Here is an 18,471-nt window from a genome sequence, read left to right on the forward strand (position 1 = left end):
GATTTGATTGACCCTCTCCACTTGGCCATTAAACTGAGGATGGTAGGCAGAGGAAAAGTCCAGAGTCACTCCCAGATGTTTGCAGAGCGCCCTCCAGAAGCGGGAGGTGAACTGAGTTCCTCTGTCGGACACGATGTGTGATGGAAAGCCATGCAAGCGGAAGATGTGCTGTATATAGGCTTCCGCGAGTTCCTGAGCAGAGGGCAGTCCAGCCATAGGGACGAAATGAGCCATTTTAGAGAACCGATCCACCACGACCCATATGACTGTGTGTCCGGAGGACAATGGCAAGTCCGTAATAAAGTCCATTGCTATGTGTTGCCACGGAACTGAGGGTATCGGCAGAGGCAGAAGACGGCCATATGGCAGGTGTTTGGGCGTCTTGTTCCTGGCACAAGAGGAGCAGGCAGAGACAAAAGCAGCGACGTCCGTGCGAAGGGATGGCCACCAGTAATGACGTACAATCGCACCCCATGTTCTCTTCTGGCCAGCATGACCGGCTGTTTTCGAGGCATGACCCCAGTGTAACACTTTTTGCCTGTCAGTCTCAGAGACATAGGTCTTCCCGGGCGGTATCTGGGCCAGGGTGACAGGAGCCACCGGAATGATTTTGCTAGGAGAGATGATGGGTTGGGTAGTCTCCTCCTCCTGCTCCATGGGCATGAAAGACCTAGACAAGGCATCAGCGCGTACATTCTTGTCCGCGGGTCGGAAATGGAGCTGGAAATCAAACCTGGCAAAGAATAAGGACCACCTGGCTTGCCGTGGGTTCAGTCGTTGAGCGGACCGCAGGTATTCCAGGTTCTTGTGGTCCGTATAAATAATCACGGGATACACTGCTCCTTCCAGAAGGTAGCGCCATTCCTCCAGAGCCAGTTTGACCGCCAATAGCTCTCGGTCACCGATGGTGTAGTTGCTTTCAGGCGCTGAGAAGCTCTTGGAGAAGAAACCGCAGGTCACCATCTTCCCGGAGGAGGACTTCTGCATGAGCACTGCTCCGGCTCCCGAGGAGGAGGCATCCACCTCCAAGGTGAACTGGCGGTTTAACTCCGGACGGTGGAGTACAGGAGAGGAGGCAAATGCCCGCTTCAGAGAGTCAAACGCGGCGTCGGCCACAGGTGACCAGTCCTTTGGATTAGCCTCCTTTTTGGTCAAAGCGGAGAGAGGAGCAGTCAGGGCAGAGAAGTGAGGGATAAACTGGCGGTAGTAGTTGGCGAATCCCAGGAAACGTTGGATTGCCTTCAGTCCAGAAGGAGGAGGCCAGTTGAGGATGGAGGAGACCTTCTTTGGATCCATCTGCAGTCCGGTATCAGAGATGATGTACCCCAGGAAGGGGAGAGAAGACTGCTCAAAGACACACTTCTCGTACTTGGCGTAGAGACGATTCTCTCTCAGTCTTTGTAGAACCAGCTGTACGTTCTCTCTGTGGGTCTGGAGGTCCGGAGAGAAGACAAGGATGTCATCCAGATATACTACTACACAGACGTAAAGAAGGTCCCGGAAAATGTCGTTCACCAATTCTTGGAAGACTGCTGGTGCGTTACACAGGCCGAAGGGCATCACGCAGTATTCATAGTGCCCATCACGAGTATTGAACGCGGTCTTCCATTCGTCCCCAGAGCGGATGCGAACCAGATTGTAGGCACCCCGAAGATCCAGCTTGGTGAACACACGAGCTCCTCTAAGTCGGTCAAACAATTCGGGGATGAGCGGCAGAGGGTACTTGTTTTTTACGGTGATTTGATTCAATCCCCGGTAATCTATGCATGGGCGTAAGTCGCCTTCTTTCTTCTTGACGAAGAAGAAGCCTGCTCCCGCAGGAGAGGAGGATCTCCGAATGAATCCCCTTGCCAGGCTCTCTGTGATGTAGGCAGACATGGCCCTTGTTTCGGCTGGAGACAACGGATATATCCGTCCTCGAGGTGGTGTTGTTCCTGGGAGCAGGTCGATGGCGCAATCGTAAGGACGATGCGGCGGAAGTACCTCAGATTCCTTTTTGTCAAAGACGTCCGCGAAGGACCAATAGGCCGAGGGCAGTCCCGGTAGGGACTCTGGAACCGGAGGTCGTCGGATGGGTTGTATGGTCTTCAGACAGTTCTCGTGGCAAGAGGAGCCCCATCGGGTGATTTCACCAGTGCCCCAGCTGACGGACGGTTCGTGTGTCCGTAGCCAGGGGAGTCCCAGCAGGATTTGATGGGACATGTGTGGGAGGACGTAGAGAGCGATGTTCTCGGTGTGCAGGGCACCGATACGCAGTTCCACCGGCTTGGTGATCCACGAGATGGTGTCAGAGAGGGGTCTCCCATCCACAGAGGCAATCACGAGAGGTTTGTCGAGTGGAGTAACAGGCACCTGGTACTTGTCCACCGTGGCCTGCTGGATGAAATTGCCTGCTGCTCCGGAATCGAGGTACGCCTCAGCCGTGAACCGCGTCTCTCCCGTTGTCACTTGCACAGTCCACATATCCGGGTCTGAGAGAGTCCCAGCACCTAGGGTGGCCTCTCCTACCAACCCTAGGCTTTGGAGTTTCCCGGCCTCTGAGGACAGGAGCGTAGGAGGTGTGTGCCCTCTCCGCAGTAAAAGCAGAGACCTTTGGCGAGCCGCTCTGCTCGACGTTGTTCAGACTGTCGTACTCGGTCGATCTGCATGGGCTCGTGGACGGGATTCCCAGCTGTTGGTGACTGTAGTACGGAGGGCTTCTGCGGAGGAGAGGAATGCCGTACCGGACGTCTCTCACGAGACAGCTCTTTGGAGCGCTCCTGAAAACGAATGTCCACTCGAGTCGCTAGGGCAATCAGGGCATCCAGGGTGGACGGCACGTCACGACCCGCCAGCTCATCTTTAATTCGCCCCGAGAGTCCTTCCCAGAAGGCGGCTGTTAGGGCCTCGTTATTCCACCCGAGTTCTGACGCCAAAGTACGGAAACGGATGGCGTATTGACCCACCGTCAGTGTTCCTTGACGTAACCGAAGAAGGGATGAAGCAGACGCAGAGGCGCGTCCCGGCTCGTCAAAGGTGCTGCGAAAGGCCTGCAGGAACTCTTGAAGATCCTTGGTCATAGGGTCCTCCTTCTCCCACAAGGGGTTCATCCATGCCAGTGCCTCGCCCTCTAGGTGAGACATTATGAAGGCGACCTTGGCTTGGTCGGAGGCAAATAAATGTGGCAGCTGCGTGAAATGAAGGGAACATTGGTTTATGAAGCCCCTGCAGGTCTTGGGATCTCCGGCATAACGGGGTGGTGAAGCCAAACGGAGTCTGGAAGCATCCGAAGAGGCTGCCACGGGTGCGGGAGCCGTGGATTGACTAGTGGAGACCTGGGACGCAGAAGATGGGACCGAGGCTTGTAGCGTGGTCAGGCGGGCGTCCACGGAAGTCATAAAGTTCAGCATGCGGGTCTGGACTTCACGCTGGCGTTGGAGTTCCTCTTGCAAGGCCGCTAGTGCTGCAGCGGGATCCATGGCCTGATCTTACTGTCACGGCCAGGCGGACGGGCAAACCCAGGAGGTGGATCCACTGGGCCGAACTCCAAGATGGTGGTAAGGAGTCCGGTAGCTGAAGCACTATAGGCAGCTGAACAGTCCGTGCATATGAGGATAACGGAGAAGTCCCTGGGACCACGGAGTCACTGATGGTAGTCCGGGTGACGCAGCTCAGGTTCGGAAGCCGAGATGATGTCAGGCGGGGTCCGGAACCTTTGGAGCGAGATGATGGGTCACCGCAGGGATCCGAGATGGTGCGGACTGTCAGATGGCAGATGAACAGCGTGCGGGGTTCGGGATTCAGCAGGACCGGATGGCGAGGCAGGATCAGCTCTAGAAGAGAGATACGTGAGTATGGCAAAGCAACACCAGGAGACCTGACTCCTAGCTTGGAAAACACGAAGATCAGGCCCCGCCCCCCTGGACATTAAACCCCTTTATACCCTGTACCTGTTTGCATCATTTCCTGTTAAAGGACGCTGGCCCTTTAAGAAAGGGTCAATGACCGCGCGCGCGCCCTAATGCGCATGCGCGCTGCCCGAGTGCCAGAAGCCAGAGCAGGAAGCTGCGAGGAGGAAGCAGCAGGGACGGCCTGGGGCTGAGAAGCCGACGGGCGCCGGGAGCGGGGGCCAGGACGCCGGGGACGCGCTGGCAATGGATGCAGGAGAGCGGGGAGCGGCGGTGACCGGACCAAGGAACCGGGAAGCGAGGCAGGGGAGCCGGGGAGCGTGACAGGTGAGCCGGAGGGCAGCGCAGGGGACCCGGGGAGCGTGACAGCATCCTAAACGTGGCTGTTGGACTTCTGTATTGTCCCACAAGTGCAAAGATATTTGCAGCACGTCTGCCTGCATTGCACACTCAAACTCATTGTTACTAAGCCATTATACTAGCAAACACTGAGTGAACTTAGTGGCATCCTAAACGTGGCTGTTGGACTTCTGTATTGTCCCACTAGTGCAAAGATATTTGCAGCACGTCTGCCTGCATTGCACACTCAAACTCATTGCTACTAAGCCATTATACTAGCAAACACTGCTACCAGTTTAAGGGCCGTAGTTGCATTGTCAGGGATAATTATTGTTGTTTATTCTGCTGTTAATAAAGATAGACCACCGCTGCAATCTACACCACCTCTCAATTTTTACTACCACATTTTAAGTGCACAATTTTGTCGCTATCAAAATGAGTGGCAAAATGACAGATGCTGGTTCAAAGGGGAAGAGGCGTGTGGGAAAAGGAAAAAAAGGGTTTGTCCGTGGGGAAGGTGGCAAAGCTCCATTAACATCTGCTGAAGATAGACCATCTTCCAGCAAAAGTAAGATGTCTTCTACTTACCGTGGACAATCCGATGTGCTCCCTTTTTTACGGACACGAACAACTGGAACAAAGGTAGATGATGGCCAAAAAAGGAAAATGCTTGAATGGATCTCAAGTGGTCCAACAAGTGCCCTCTCCGCCACCTCAACTACCGCATCCAAAAAACACCAGTCCTCTGAGTTGTCATCCCAATCAAACTTGCTTTCTCCCAGCTCTGAAGTCTCCATCCGCCCTGCACAGTATGGTGGAACTGAGCTGAGTCTGCAGAGCTGTTCAGTCACACTATAGCCTGGGAATCAGAGGTCTGCTCCCAAGCTACAATGAGTACAGACCCGGAAATGGTCTGCAGTGATGCCCAGAACCTTTGTGACTCTGATTCAGGCCGTGAGGACCAAGTTTCTGAGCATAATGTTGACCCTTTTTCACCAACTGTAACACCTGTCGTTATAGACAATGAGGAACATACTGATGACGATGAGACGCAGATACCAGATTGGGATGACAACTTAAATATTCGGTCAGGGCAAGAAGAGGCTCGGTCTGAGGGTGAGGGGAGTGCAAACACAACAATTGATGAGGAAGTTCTAGATCCCACCTACTGTCAACCCACAGTCAGGCACTCGAGGAGGTCAACAGAGGCGGTGGAGGAGGATGCAACTGACGACGAAGTTACCTTGCGCCTTACTGGACAGAGTAGAAGTACTGGTAGCACGTCTACAACTGCATCCTCAGCCACCACTGTGCCTCTGAGCACTAGTCGGGGTGGATCAGCAGGTCGCATGCCCTCTAAGCCTTGCCTAGCCTGGTCCTTTTTTGACATAGCAAAAGATCGCCCAAATCTTGTGATCTGTAAAATTTGTCATGATTCTGTTAGTAGAGGTCAAAACCTCAGCAGTTTGACAACTTCTTCCATGAATCATCACATGAATAAATATCATATGTCCCGGTGGGAAGCTCACCGTGCTGCAATGCGGCCTAGCGGAGCGAACCATCCACCGCCTGCCCCTTCTAGTGCATCCGCGCGCTCTTCATCTTCTAGGACTGTGGGGACAGCTGTCACACCTGGTTTTCCACGCACAACTTCCACCACTGTAACCGCAACAGGCAGTTTGCTTGGTAGGTCATCAGTTGGTTTGGAAGGGGAAACAAGTACGTGTGTACAGCTCTCTCAGACATCAATAGCACCAACGTTGGATGAAGGCGACATCATGTCTACGCCTGCACTTTCCTCACAAAGCTGCATTTTTCCAGGGACACTCTACTCAACACCGTCTACACACAGCAGCCAGATCTCTGTCCCTCAGATGTGGACAAATAAAAGGCCATTTCCTGCGACCCATGACAAAGCTAAGAGGTTGACTTTATCCCTCTGTAAGCTCTTGGCTACCGAAATGCTGCCTTTCCGCCTGGTGGACACAAAGGATTTTAGAGACCTTATGTTTGTCGCTGTGCCCCAGTACCAGATGCCCAGTCGCCACTACTTCTCTAAGAAAGGTGTGCCTGCGCTACACCAGCATGTCGCACACAACATCACCGCTTCCTTGAGAAACTCTGTGTGTCAACGGGTGCATTTCACCACCGATACTTGGACCAGTAAGCATGGACAGGGACGTTAAATGTCGCTGACTGGGCACTGGGTAACTATGGTGATAGATGGTGAAGGGTCTGCTGCACAAGTCTTGCCGTCCCCACGACTTGTGTGTCAATCCTCTGTCTGTCCAAGTTCCGCCACTGCTTCTGCCTCCTCCACCTCATCTGGGTCCTCCACCTCCGCCCCAAGCCTGACTGGTCAGGCCACCAGCGTTCGCACTGCGCAGAAGGAATCATGCACCCCTCATTACTATGCTGGCAGCAGAGCGCAACGGCATCAGGCGGTCTTTAGCTTGACATGTCTTGGAAATAGGAGCCACACAGCGGCTGAGTTGTGGGCAGCTCTGGAGACTGAGTTTAATAAATGGTTGTCTCCACTCAACCTGCAGCCTGGTAAGGCCGTGTGCGACAATGCTGCAAACCTGGGTGCGGCCCGTCGCCTGGGCAAGGTGACACTCGTGCCTTGTATGGCTCACGTGTTGAACCTTGTTGTCCAGCAATTTTTAACACACTATCCCGGCCTAGATGGCCTTCTGACCAGGGCACGAAAATTGTCTGCTCACTTCCGCCGTTCAACCGCCGCAGCTGAGCGACTTGCATCGCTCCAGAAGTCTTTCGGCATGCCGGTTCATCGCCTGAAATGCGATGTGGCGACACGCTGGAATTCGACTCTCCACATGTTACAGCTACTGTGGCAGCACCGCCGAGCCCTGGTGCAATACGTCATGACGTATAGCCTGGGCCAACGAGATGCAGAGGTGGGGCAGATCACCCAGATGGAGTGGTCTCAGATCAAGGACCTATGCACCCTTCTGCACAGTTTCGACATGGCGACGAATATGTTTAGCGCTGACAATGCCATTATCAGCATGACAATTCCAGTCATTTACATGCTGGAGCACACGCTAAACACTATTCGGAGTCAGGGGGTGAGACAACAGGAAGGGGAGGAACTACAGGAGGATTCATATGCGCAAGACACAACAACATCACCAAGGTCCAGACGTTCATCATCACCAACGCGGCAGGCATGGGACCATGGGGGACAGGGATCAACAAGGGTGCATGGTAGCAGGCGAAATGTTGAGGAAGGTGCAGGAGAACATGAAGAAATGGATGACGAACTGTCCATGGACAAGGAAGACTCAGCGGATGAGGGAGACCTTGGTCAAATTTCAGTTGAAAGAGGTTTGGGGGAGATGTCAGAGGAAGAAAGAACGGTTAGCACCTCTATGCCACAAACACAGCGTGGACTTGGTCCGCATGGCTGCGCAAGACACATGAGCGCCTTCTTGCTGCACTATCTCCAACATGACCCTCGTATTGTCAAAATTAGAAGTGATGATGACTACTGGCTTGCCACACTATTAAATCCCCGGTACAAGTCCAAATTTTGTGACATAATTCCAGACATAGAAAGGGACGCATGCAGGAGTATCAGCAGAAGCTGTTACTTGATCTTAGCTCGGCTTTTCCACCAAACAACCGTGCAGGTGCAGGAAGTGAATCTCCCAGTTGTAACTTGTCAAACATGGGATGGTCTCGTCATCTTCAACAGTCTACCCGTACCAGTAGCACCGTATCTGTTGCTGGTAACAGCAATTTTATGGAATCTTTTCATAATTTTTTTAGACTGTCCTTTGCAAGGAAACCAGAGACTACAAGTCTGACACATAGTCAACGTCTGGAGAGGATGATACAGGAGTATCTCCAAATGAACATTGATGCCATGACTTTGCAAATGGAGCCTTGCTCATTTTGGGCTTCAAATCTTGAAAAATGGCCAGAGCTCTCCAGTTACGCCTTGGAGATTTTGTCGTGTCCAGCTGCCAGCGTTGTCTCTGAACGTGTCTTCAGTGCTGCTGGGTGTGTGCTGACAGGTAAGCGCATGCGTCTGTCCAGTGACAATGTGCACAGACTAACGTTCATCAAAATGAACAAGTCATAGATCCACAGGGAATTTACTACCCCTGTGTCATCCTGGCGAGAGTAAATGCTTGTGGATTTGGAATGTGCTTGATGCAAATCAAAACATCCTGTTTGCAACTAGGGCACAAGTGCTGCCACTGATGGTGTGTCTGTGTGGCCCAATTTTTGGAAAAAAAAGGGAGACTCCGCTTGGAGTAACCCTTGCTTGCTGTGTTTTTTAAAAGGAGCCAAGATGAACAGAGCTGGGATCAGGAAAGACTTAGCTACCTACCCCGGTGTCATCCTGGGGACGGTTAAGGATGGCGTATTTTTGAATGTGCTTGATGCAAATCTAGCTGTGAAGTGTACAACTGGGGCACAACTGCTGCCACTGATGGGGTGTCTGTGTGGCCCAATTTTTGGAAAAAAGGGAGACTCCGCTTGGAGTAACCCTTGATTTCTGTGTTTTTTTAAAAGGAGCCAAGATGAACAAGTCATGGTTCAGCAAAGACATTGCTACCTACCCCGGTGTCATCCTGGAGACGGTTAAGGATGGCGTATTTTTGAATGTGCTTGATGCAAATCTAGCTGTGAAGTGTACAACTGGGGCACAACTGCTGCAACTGATGGGGTGTCTGTGTGGACCAATTTTTGGAAAAAAGGGAGACTCCGCTTGGAGTAACCCTTGATTGCTGTGTTTTTTTAAAAGGAGCCAAGATGAACAAGTCATGGTTCAGCAAAGACTTTGCTACCTAACCCGGGGTCATCCTGGGGACGGTTAAGGATGGCGTATTTTTGAATGTGCTTGATGCAAATCTAGCTGTGAAGTGTACAACTGGGGCACAAGTGCTGCCACTGAAGGGGTGGGTGTCTGTGTGGCCCAATTTTTGGAAAAAACGGGAGACTCCGCTTGGAGTAACCCTTGCTTGCTGTGTTTTTTAAAAGGAGCCATGATGAACAGAGCTGGGATCAGGAAAGACTTAGCTACCTACCCCGGTGTCATCCTGGGGACGGTTAAGGATGGCGTATTTTTGAATGTGCTTGATGCAAATCTAGCTGTGAAGTGTACAACTGGGGCACAACGTCTGCCACTGACGGGGTGTCTGTGTGGCCCAATTTTTGGAAAAAAGGGAGACTCCGCTTGGAGTAACCCTTGATTGCTGTGTTTTTTTAAAAGGAGCCAAGATGAACAAGTCATGGTTCAGCAAAGACTTTGCTACCTACCCCGGTGTCATCCTGGGGACGGTTAATTACGGCGTATTTTTGAATGTGCTTGATGCAAATCTAGCTGTGAAGTGTACAACTGGGGCACAACTGCTGCCACTGAAGGGGTGGGTGTGTGTGGGGCCCAATTTTTGGAAAAAAAAGGGAGACTCCGCTTGGAGTAACCCTTGCTTGCTGTGTTTTTTAAAAGGAGCCAAGATGAACAGAGCTGGGATCAGGAAAGACTTAGCTACCTACCCCGGTGTCATCCTGGGGACGGTTAAGGATGGCGTATTTTTGAATGTGCTTGATGCAAATCTAGCTGTGAAGTGTACAACTGGGGCACAACTGCTGCCACTGATGGGGTGTCTGTGTGGCCCAATTTTTAGAAAAAAGGGAGACTCCGCTTGGAGTCACCTTGCGGTGTTTTACATGATTTTAGAAGGGCGTGCCATGCCTATATCTGTGTCTCCTCCTCTTTTTCCTTGTCCAGCTCTTTTGTTTTCGCATGAGTATATGTCCTTGTCACTTTCCCATGTGTTTGTGTTGTGTTGTGAGTTGTTTGTCACCTTTTGGACACCTTTGAGGGTGTTTTCTAGGTGTTTTTATGTGTTTGTGAATGCCTGCCATTGTTTCCTATGCGGTTCGAGTTCGGTTCGTCGAACGTTCGACGAACTGAACTCGAACGGGACCTCCGTTCGACGAACCGAACTCGAGCCGAACCACGACCGGTTCGCTCATTTCTAGTGATCACTCACCAGTTATTTGCAGACTCTGTGTCTTCTGCAGAATGACGTCTCCTCCTGCTCTTTGTTATAATTTTCATTTTCAGAGAAACAGGAGGAGACATCATTCATCAGATGACGACACATTGCAAATCGCATGTGAGTGATTAGATGACATCTACTTGAATCGGCAAGTGAAATCCTAACATATTACACACCTTTAGGATATGGCAGGTCAATAGTCAGAATTATATTACATTACACACTATACGTGACAGGTACAGGGCATATGTAAGGCCGCTTTACACTCTGCGATATCGTGACCGATATCGCTAGGGTGAGTACCCACCCCCATCGGTTGTGCAACACGGGCAAATCGCTTCCCGTGGCGCACAACATCGCGCTGACCCATCACACTACTTACCTGCCTAGCGACGTTGCTGTGACCGGCGAACCGCCTTTCTAAGGGAGCGGTTTGTTCAGCGTCACAGCGACGTCACAGCAGCGTCACCGAACCGCCGCCCAATAGAAGCGGAGGGGCGGAGATGAGCGGGACATAACATCCTGCCCACCTCCTTCCTTCCGCATTGCGGGCGGCTGCCGGTAAGGTGAGGTTCCTCGTTCCTGCTGTGTCACACATAGCGATGTGTGCTGCCGCAGGAGCGACAAACTACTTCGTACACCGAGCAGCAGCGATATTCGAGAATAGGGGGCATGTCACCGATGAGCGATTTTGACCGTTTTTGCGACGATTCAAAATCGCTCATAGGTGTCACACGCAAAGAATCGCTAAAGCGACCGGATGTGCTTCACAAATTCCGTGACCCCAACGAGATCGCTTGAGCGATGTCGCAGCGTGTAAAGCAGCCTGTAGGGTGTATTATAATTAAATAAATATATATATATATATATATATATATATATATATGTATTACCCCCTACATATGCTCCGCACCCACTCTGACCGCAGTTGCAGGGCCCACTGGCATCACGTCACAGGCTCTGCCTGATGTTATTACACCTATCCGGGGCGAAACAGAGAGCCAGTGGCCATCCGCTCCTCAATGGTGTTCAACCATGCATCCGAGAATATAGCTATGGCCCCCATCACCCACAGGCCCAGTCATTTTGCCACTGCATAAATTACACCATATACATGACACGCACACAGCTACTATATAAAAGATAAATGGATGCAGGGTTAGACTGCAGTGTCTGGGGTCCACAGGAGCTAAATATAGAGGTCAACTATATGCAAATACCTGCAGGAGTCCCCACACAGCCTCCTATGTACAGCCGTTGTCCCATACAGCCTCCTATGCACAGCAGGAGCCCCTACAAAGCCTCCTATGCACAGCAGGAGCCCCCCACACTGCCTCCTATGCTCAGCAGGAGCCCCCACAAAGCCTCCTATGCACAGCAGGAACCCCCACACATCCTGCTATGCACAGCAGGATCCCCCACACAGCCTCCTATGCTCAGCAGGAGCCCCCGCACATCCTCCTATGCACAGCAGGAGCCCCCACACAGCCTCCTATGCACTGCAGGAGCCCTCACACAGCCTCCTATGCACTGCAGGAGCCCCCACACAGCCTCCTATGTACAGCAGGAGCCCCCACACAGCCTCCTATGCACAGCAGGAGCCCCCAAACACCCTCCTACACACAGCAGGAGCCCCCACATCCTTCTATACATAGCAATGGCCTCCACACAACCTCCTATGCACAGCAGGAACCCCCACACATCCTCCTATGCACAGCAGGATCCCCCACACAGCCTCCTATGCTCAGCAGGAGCCCCCCCACATCCTCCTATGCACAGCAGGAGCCCCCACACAGCCTCCTATGAACTGCAGGAGCCCTCACACAGCCTCCTATGCACTGCAGGAGCCCCCACACAGCCTCCTATGCACAGAAGGAGCCCCCACACAGCCTCTATGCACAGCAGGAGCCCCCAAACACCCTCCTAAACACAGCAGGAGCCCCCACATCCTCCTATACATAGCAATGGCCTCCACATAGCCTGCTATGCACATCAGGAGCCCCCACATAGCCTCCTATGAAGAGCAGGAGCCCGCACAAAGCCTCCTATGTACAGCAGGAGCCACCACATAGCCTTCTATATACAGCAGGAGCCCCCACACAGCCTCCTATGTACAGCAGGAGCCCTCACACAGCCTCCTATACATAGCAGTGGCCTCCACATAGCCTCCTATATACAGCAGGGGGCCCCCACATAGCCTCCTATATACAGCAGGGGCCCCCACATAGCCTCCTATATACAGCAGGGGCCCCCACATAGCCTCCTATATACTGCAGGGGCCCCCACATAGCCTCCTATATACAGTAGGGCTCCCCATATAAAGTAGGGGCTCCCCCTCTTGTGTACAGCAGGAACCCCCACAGATTCCATATAGACATAAAAAAGGCAGTGGCCTCCACAGTGCCTCCTATATACAGCAGGGGTCCCCACATAGCCTCTTACATATAACAGGAGCCCCACAGATCCTATATAGACATTAAAAGAATATTATACTCACCTAATCCTGATTCTCAGCACCCCAGCGTCCATCTCCTCCTCCAGAGGCAGCGCGATGCAATGATGTCGCTGCACTCGTGGGCATACGGTCTCCTAACCCACAAGCCTGCAGTGATCTGAGGCTTAGGAAACGGGCAGTGATAGAGCAGGGAGCTTTTGTTCTGTGCTCTGTCACAGGATTGAACTGTATCGGGGTAACGCAACGCCGACACAGTTCAGTACGGTGGTTGCAGAAGATTCCTGGCTTTGGGCAAGAAGTTCTGGGCTTTGATGCCAGTGGCACCCCTGTCGGCAGGTCCCCTCTATATCCAGTTGAAGAGCCCACCGGGGCATTCACCAGTGTCTCAGTGTCCCTGGACACTGGATAGATGATAGATAGACAAATAGATATCAGACAGACAGATCGATAGATAGATAGAAGGATAGATAGATAATAGATAGATGGATAGATAGATAATAGATGGATAGATACATATATAATAGAGAGATAGATAGTTAAGACAGATAGATTAGATAGATAATAGATAGCTACCGACAGATATATAATAGATAGCTAGATAAATAGAGAGCTAGATAGAGAGATAATAGATAGATAGATAATAGATAGATAAATAATAGATAGATATATAATAGATGGATAGAGGGATAGATAGATAATAGATAGAGGGATAGATAGAGGGATAGATACAGTAGATAATAGATAGAGGGATAGATAGAGGGATAGATAGATAGATAATAGATTCTAGATAGACAGATAGATAGATGATAGATAGATAGATAGATAATAGATAGATAGATATACTCACATACAGTTACTTCCTGGCTCCAGGAGTTCAGCGGGGCTTTTGCAGCATCTCCTGCAGTACAGCCGCCCCTCCCCCTCTCTCTGGTAAAGAAGAGAAAAGAGAGGACACTGAGCCCATAGGAGGGGAGGGTGCCCCCTACTGTAGACAGTGCAGAGGGGAGGAGACAGAAAGGACACATAGGAGGGGGGGGCGCTCCCTGCTGGAGGCTGTGCAGAGGGGAGGAGACCAGACACAGGGCACAGAGGAGAGGGGGGGCATTCCCTGCTGTAGACTGTGCAGAGGGGAGGAGACCAGACACAGGGCACAGAGGAGGGGGGGCATTCCCTGCTGGAGGCTGTGCAGAAAGGAGGAGACCAGACACAAGGCACAGAGGAGGGGGGGTGCTCCCTGCTCGAGGCTGTGCTAAGGGGAGGAGACTAGACACAGGGCACAGAGGAGGGGGGGCGCTCCCTGCTGGAGGCTGTACAGAGTGGAAGGAGACCAGACACAGGGCACAGAGGAGGGGGGTACTCCCTGCTGGAGTCTGAGCAGAGGGGAGGAGACCAGACACAGGGCCCAGAGGAGGGGGGGCGCTCCCTGCTGGAGGCTGTACAGAGTGGAAGGAGACCAGACACAGGGCACAGAGGAGGGGGGGTGCTTCCTACTGGAGTCTGAGTAGAGGGGAGGAGACCAGACACAGGGTACAGAGGGAGGCTGTGCACCAAAGAAGCAGCAAAGTGAAAGTGAATTGCTGCTCCCTGCGGTGCCCCCTCTGCATTCTGCCTGCCGGCGCCCTGTGCGACCGCACCACTCGCACATAGGTAAAGCCGGCTATGTGTGTGACTCCTAACTCCCCCTGGTGGCCACTCCTCCCCCTACCCAGGTCCTAAGCTAGTGGATTGGGGCCCCTGTTGTGATGGCATCCTGTAAATTCCACAATGTTGGCAACCCTTTGGTACCCGACCCTAGCCCAGTCCCCAGTGGAGAAGGGGCAACCCATGTTTGTATGTGGTTGTGTATGATGAAACCGGCACCAACCTCCCTTAGATCCATGATCAGCACTACACCCCAAGTGGAGTGCAGTACCCTGTGGCGACCTGAGCCTCAGGGGCGCCACACTTCCCTGCTTAAATTGTCCTCAGAATCTGTCCCCTTTTATCATCTGTATCTAAACAGTACATGCACTCAATAGCACTTTGTATCTGGACTTATACAGATACAGGCTGAAGATTTGGTTCATGCAGCTTTATTTGAATATCTTTATCTATTATAATTGTCACTTTTACCTTTTGTGTCTCCCCTATTTCCTCATATATTGTAAGCTTACAAGGAAGTTTATCAGTCCTTTTCCTAATTGTTGAATGATGTGTTACTCTGCAATGTCTTACATTGTCTGTATATATCCCCTCTAATTTGAAAAGAACTATGGAATAGGTCGGCTTTAGAGAACTATTATTATTATTATTATTAATAATACTAATTAATATCTTTTCTGACTTCATACATATAGGGACAGCCTTTAGTTGTATTTTCACTTGTAGAGTGAACAGAACATCTGTAGATGTCTTGGCTCGAAGTCAGACTTGTGAGGAAGATGCTTCAGGACATGCTGGTTTCCTGGAGCATCTTTTATGACATCTTTAAAACTAGTGACCAGCTTCCAAGTGGAAGCCACCTGAAGAAAAGTCAGGTCTCTTCTTTTAACACTTTGTGTTTTCGAAAACTTGAAGAGGTTAAAAGAAGCTCTTAAGACCAAAGAGATGAGCAGCAAGAAATTTTTACTTTTCAATACATATGTTCATTCTTTTTAGTATTTATGTAGAACTTTTTCAGGCAGGTTACAGAAAAAGATGTTGTGTGCACATACCCTTCAGTTGATTAGCTGACTGCCACAGATACAGTTTTTCTCACATACAGCCAAGAAATCTTGTTAGTTGCCGTCATATTGTGACTGCAACTGTTAGAGCTGCTTTTTTCTAGACATTTTTTATATTCAAACTAGCTGATATTTGTTGTCACGCAACAAGATGGAGGGGAGAGAGGTATGTAGACCCACTGCTCTCAGAACAAGGCTTTCCCCAGACTAAGGGGTACTTTGCACGCTGCGACATTGCTAGCCGAAGCTAGCGATGCCGAGCATGATAGTCCCCGTTGCAGATGCGATCTCTTGTGATAGCTGCCATAGCGAACATTATCGCTACGGCAGGTTCACACGCACTTACCTGCCCTGCGATGTCAGGCAAGCCGCCTCCTTCCTAAGGGGGCGGGTCGTGCGGCATCACAGTGACGTCACACGGCAGGCGGCCAATAGAAGCGGAGGAGCGGAGATGAGCGGGACGTAAATATCCCAGCCACCTCCTTCTTTCCTCATTGCAGGCGGGACGCAGGTAAGGAGAAGTTCCTCACTCCTGTGGCTTCATACACAGCGATGTGCGCTGCCGGAGGAACGAGGAACAACATCGTACCTGTCACTGCAGCTAAATTATGTAAATGAACGACGTGACACAGATCACCGATTTTTGACTGTTTCACGCTCGTTCATCTTCTCTCCTAGGCTTTACACGTTGCAACGTCGTTACCGGCGCCGGATGTGCGTCACTTTTGATTTGACCCCGACAATGTCGCAGTAGTGATGTTGCAACGTGCAAAGTACCACTAAATTCATACCCAGTCTGCACCAGAGCTTCTGATGGTGAGCTTGTAGTTAGCTGACGAAAGGCACCATGTACCATTCCGAGGCATTTCCTGGTTGACACGCTCCACAAAGGAGCTGGTTAGTTGGAGATGTGATGGGAGGAATTGATATACTGCTTCTAGGGAAGAATAGGAAGGAATAGGCCCTGACCTTTTGCATGAGCAACCCTGAGCTTCTTGACATCCCTAGACAGGTTCATAACGTTCCCATCCCTGTCTTTCTCTGAGCACAACCCCGATTAGTGAGCAGGGCAGCAGGAACACTACTCTCACTCTAGGCTGAAGACACAAAATGGGATAGACAGACAAAGGTAAAGAAACCGAAATCATACAATGCACACCAGACTACAGGCAGGAGTAAAGGGAAAGAATTAGTGAAGCTAACCAAAAAGGGAATAAAGCATGGAAACACAACAAACAAAGTTTGAAGCAGCAATCTCCAGGTACGGCTCCTTAAACGACTTCTTTGTCCCCGGCTCACACTTTCACACTTTCAAACTAGGACCAATATATGGTTTTGAGTGATTACACCATGTTTTATTCCTCATGGGAGCAGTGCTAAAACCTAAAATATATGTTATATTTTCCTGTGGCCTGCAGTATCCTGTGTTCAGACATGTGAGGGTTAACACCTAGCTAGCCAGGGAAAGGAAGGAGCATTAGGGTCAGGAGGAGAGGAAGTTCCTGGTTTAGGGGTCAGTGTGTTTAGAGTACAGGTCTAAGGGGAAAACCTTTCTCCTTGTGGAGAATGACAAACCAATCTGGCTGTCAGTGGTGAAGAGTCTTATAGCTGCAGTGCTTCTCTAAGAAATATTTCTCCTCACCACTGACAGCCAGACTGGTTTGTCAGTCTCCGCAAGGAGAAAGGTTTTCCCCTTAGACCCCACTACAGCTTCTCATACAGCCAGATCAGATCTCATAGCTTGCACTGATGAGGGATAATCATCCCAAAACACCATGTCTCCAAATTGAGGTTCTGATCTGGCATGAATCCTAAGGAGTACTTTGCACGCTGCGACATCGATAGCCGATGGTAGCGATGCCGAACGCGATAGTACCCGCACATGCGATATCTTGTGATAGCTGCCGTAGCTCGGTGCATCTAGGCTTTACACGTTGCGACGTCATTACTGGTGCCGGATGTGCGTCACTTTCGATTTGACCCCGACGACATCGCAGTAGCGATGTCGCAACGTGCAAAGTAGCCCTAAGTCATATGGATAGGCTTGTTAAAGGGCCACTTTTGACTTTTTAGATTGCTACTTCCAATAGGTGTCACTAGAGTTTGTCGCCTTCCTCCCTGAAGAGACAATTAGGGGCACTTTGCACACTACAACATCACAAGCCGATGCTGCGATGCCGAGCACGATAGTCCCCGCCCCCGTTGCAGCTGCGATATCATGGTGATAGCTGCCGTAGCGAACATTATCGCTATGGCAGCTTCACATGCACTAACCTGCCCTGCGACGTCGCTCTGGCCGGCGAACCGCCTCCTTATTAAGGGGGCGGTTCGTGCGGTGTCATAGTGACGTCACACGGCAGGCGGCCAATAGAAGCGGAGGGGCGGAGATGAGCGGGACGTAAACATCCCGCCCACCTCCTTCCTTCCGCATAGCCGGCGTGAGCCGCAGGACGCAGGTAGAAGATGTTCCTCGCTCCTGCGGCTTCACACACAGCGATGTGTGCTGCCGCAGGAACGAGGAACAACATCGTAACATCGGTATTTCCCAATTCAAGGAAATGACCGAGGCTACACCAATGATACGATTACAACGCTTTTGCGCTCGTTAATCATATCATAAAGGATTTACACACTACGATGTCGAGAGCGATGCCGGAAGTGCGTCACTTTCGATTTGACCCCACCGACATTGCACCTGCGATGTCGTAGTGTGCAAAGTGCCCCTTTAGAGTATAGGTGAAGCAAGGAGTTATTCTAGTGAAGCTGGTGTGGTGTGAAACAAATAGCACAGAATCAGCAAGAAACTGTTAAAACGAACCTATTGGAGCAACAGTGGTCCCATTGGCAGACGAGCTGGAAGAGACCAAAGAAATGTAAGTGACTCGCCCACCCCAGGGCTATGGGACACCCGGTGACGGGCCGGACTAGTCCGGGGGTAGTCAGTGGTGGCGGGGCCCGACTCCGTGGCCCTGGTTGTTGTCAGTTAAATATGGCTGGTGACTTGGGGTTTGTGTTCGTGACGCCACCTGTGGTATGCGGCTATTAAGCCG

The sequence above is a fragment of the Anomaloglossus baeobatrachus genome, chromosome 7 (assembly GCF_048569485.1).
Source record: "Anomaloglossus baeobatrachus isolate aAnoBae1 chromosome 7, aAnoBae1.hap1, whole genome shotgun sequence".
Classification (NCBI taxonomy): Eukaryota; Metazoa; Chordata; class Amphibia; order Anura; family Aromobatidae; genus Anomaloglossus; species Anomaloglossus baeobatrachus.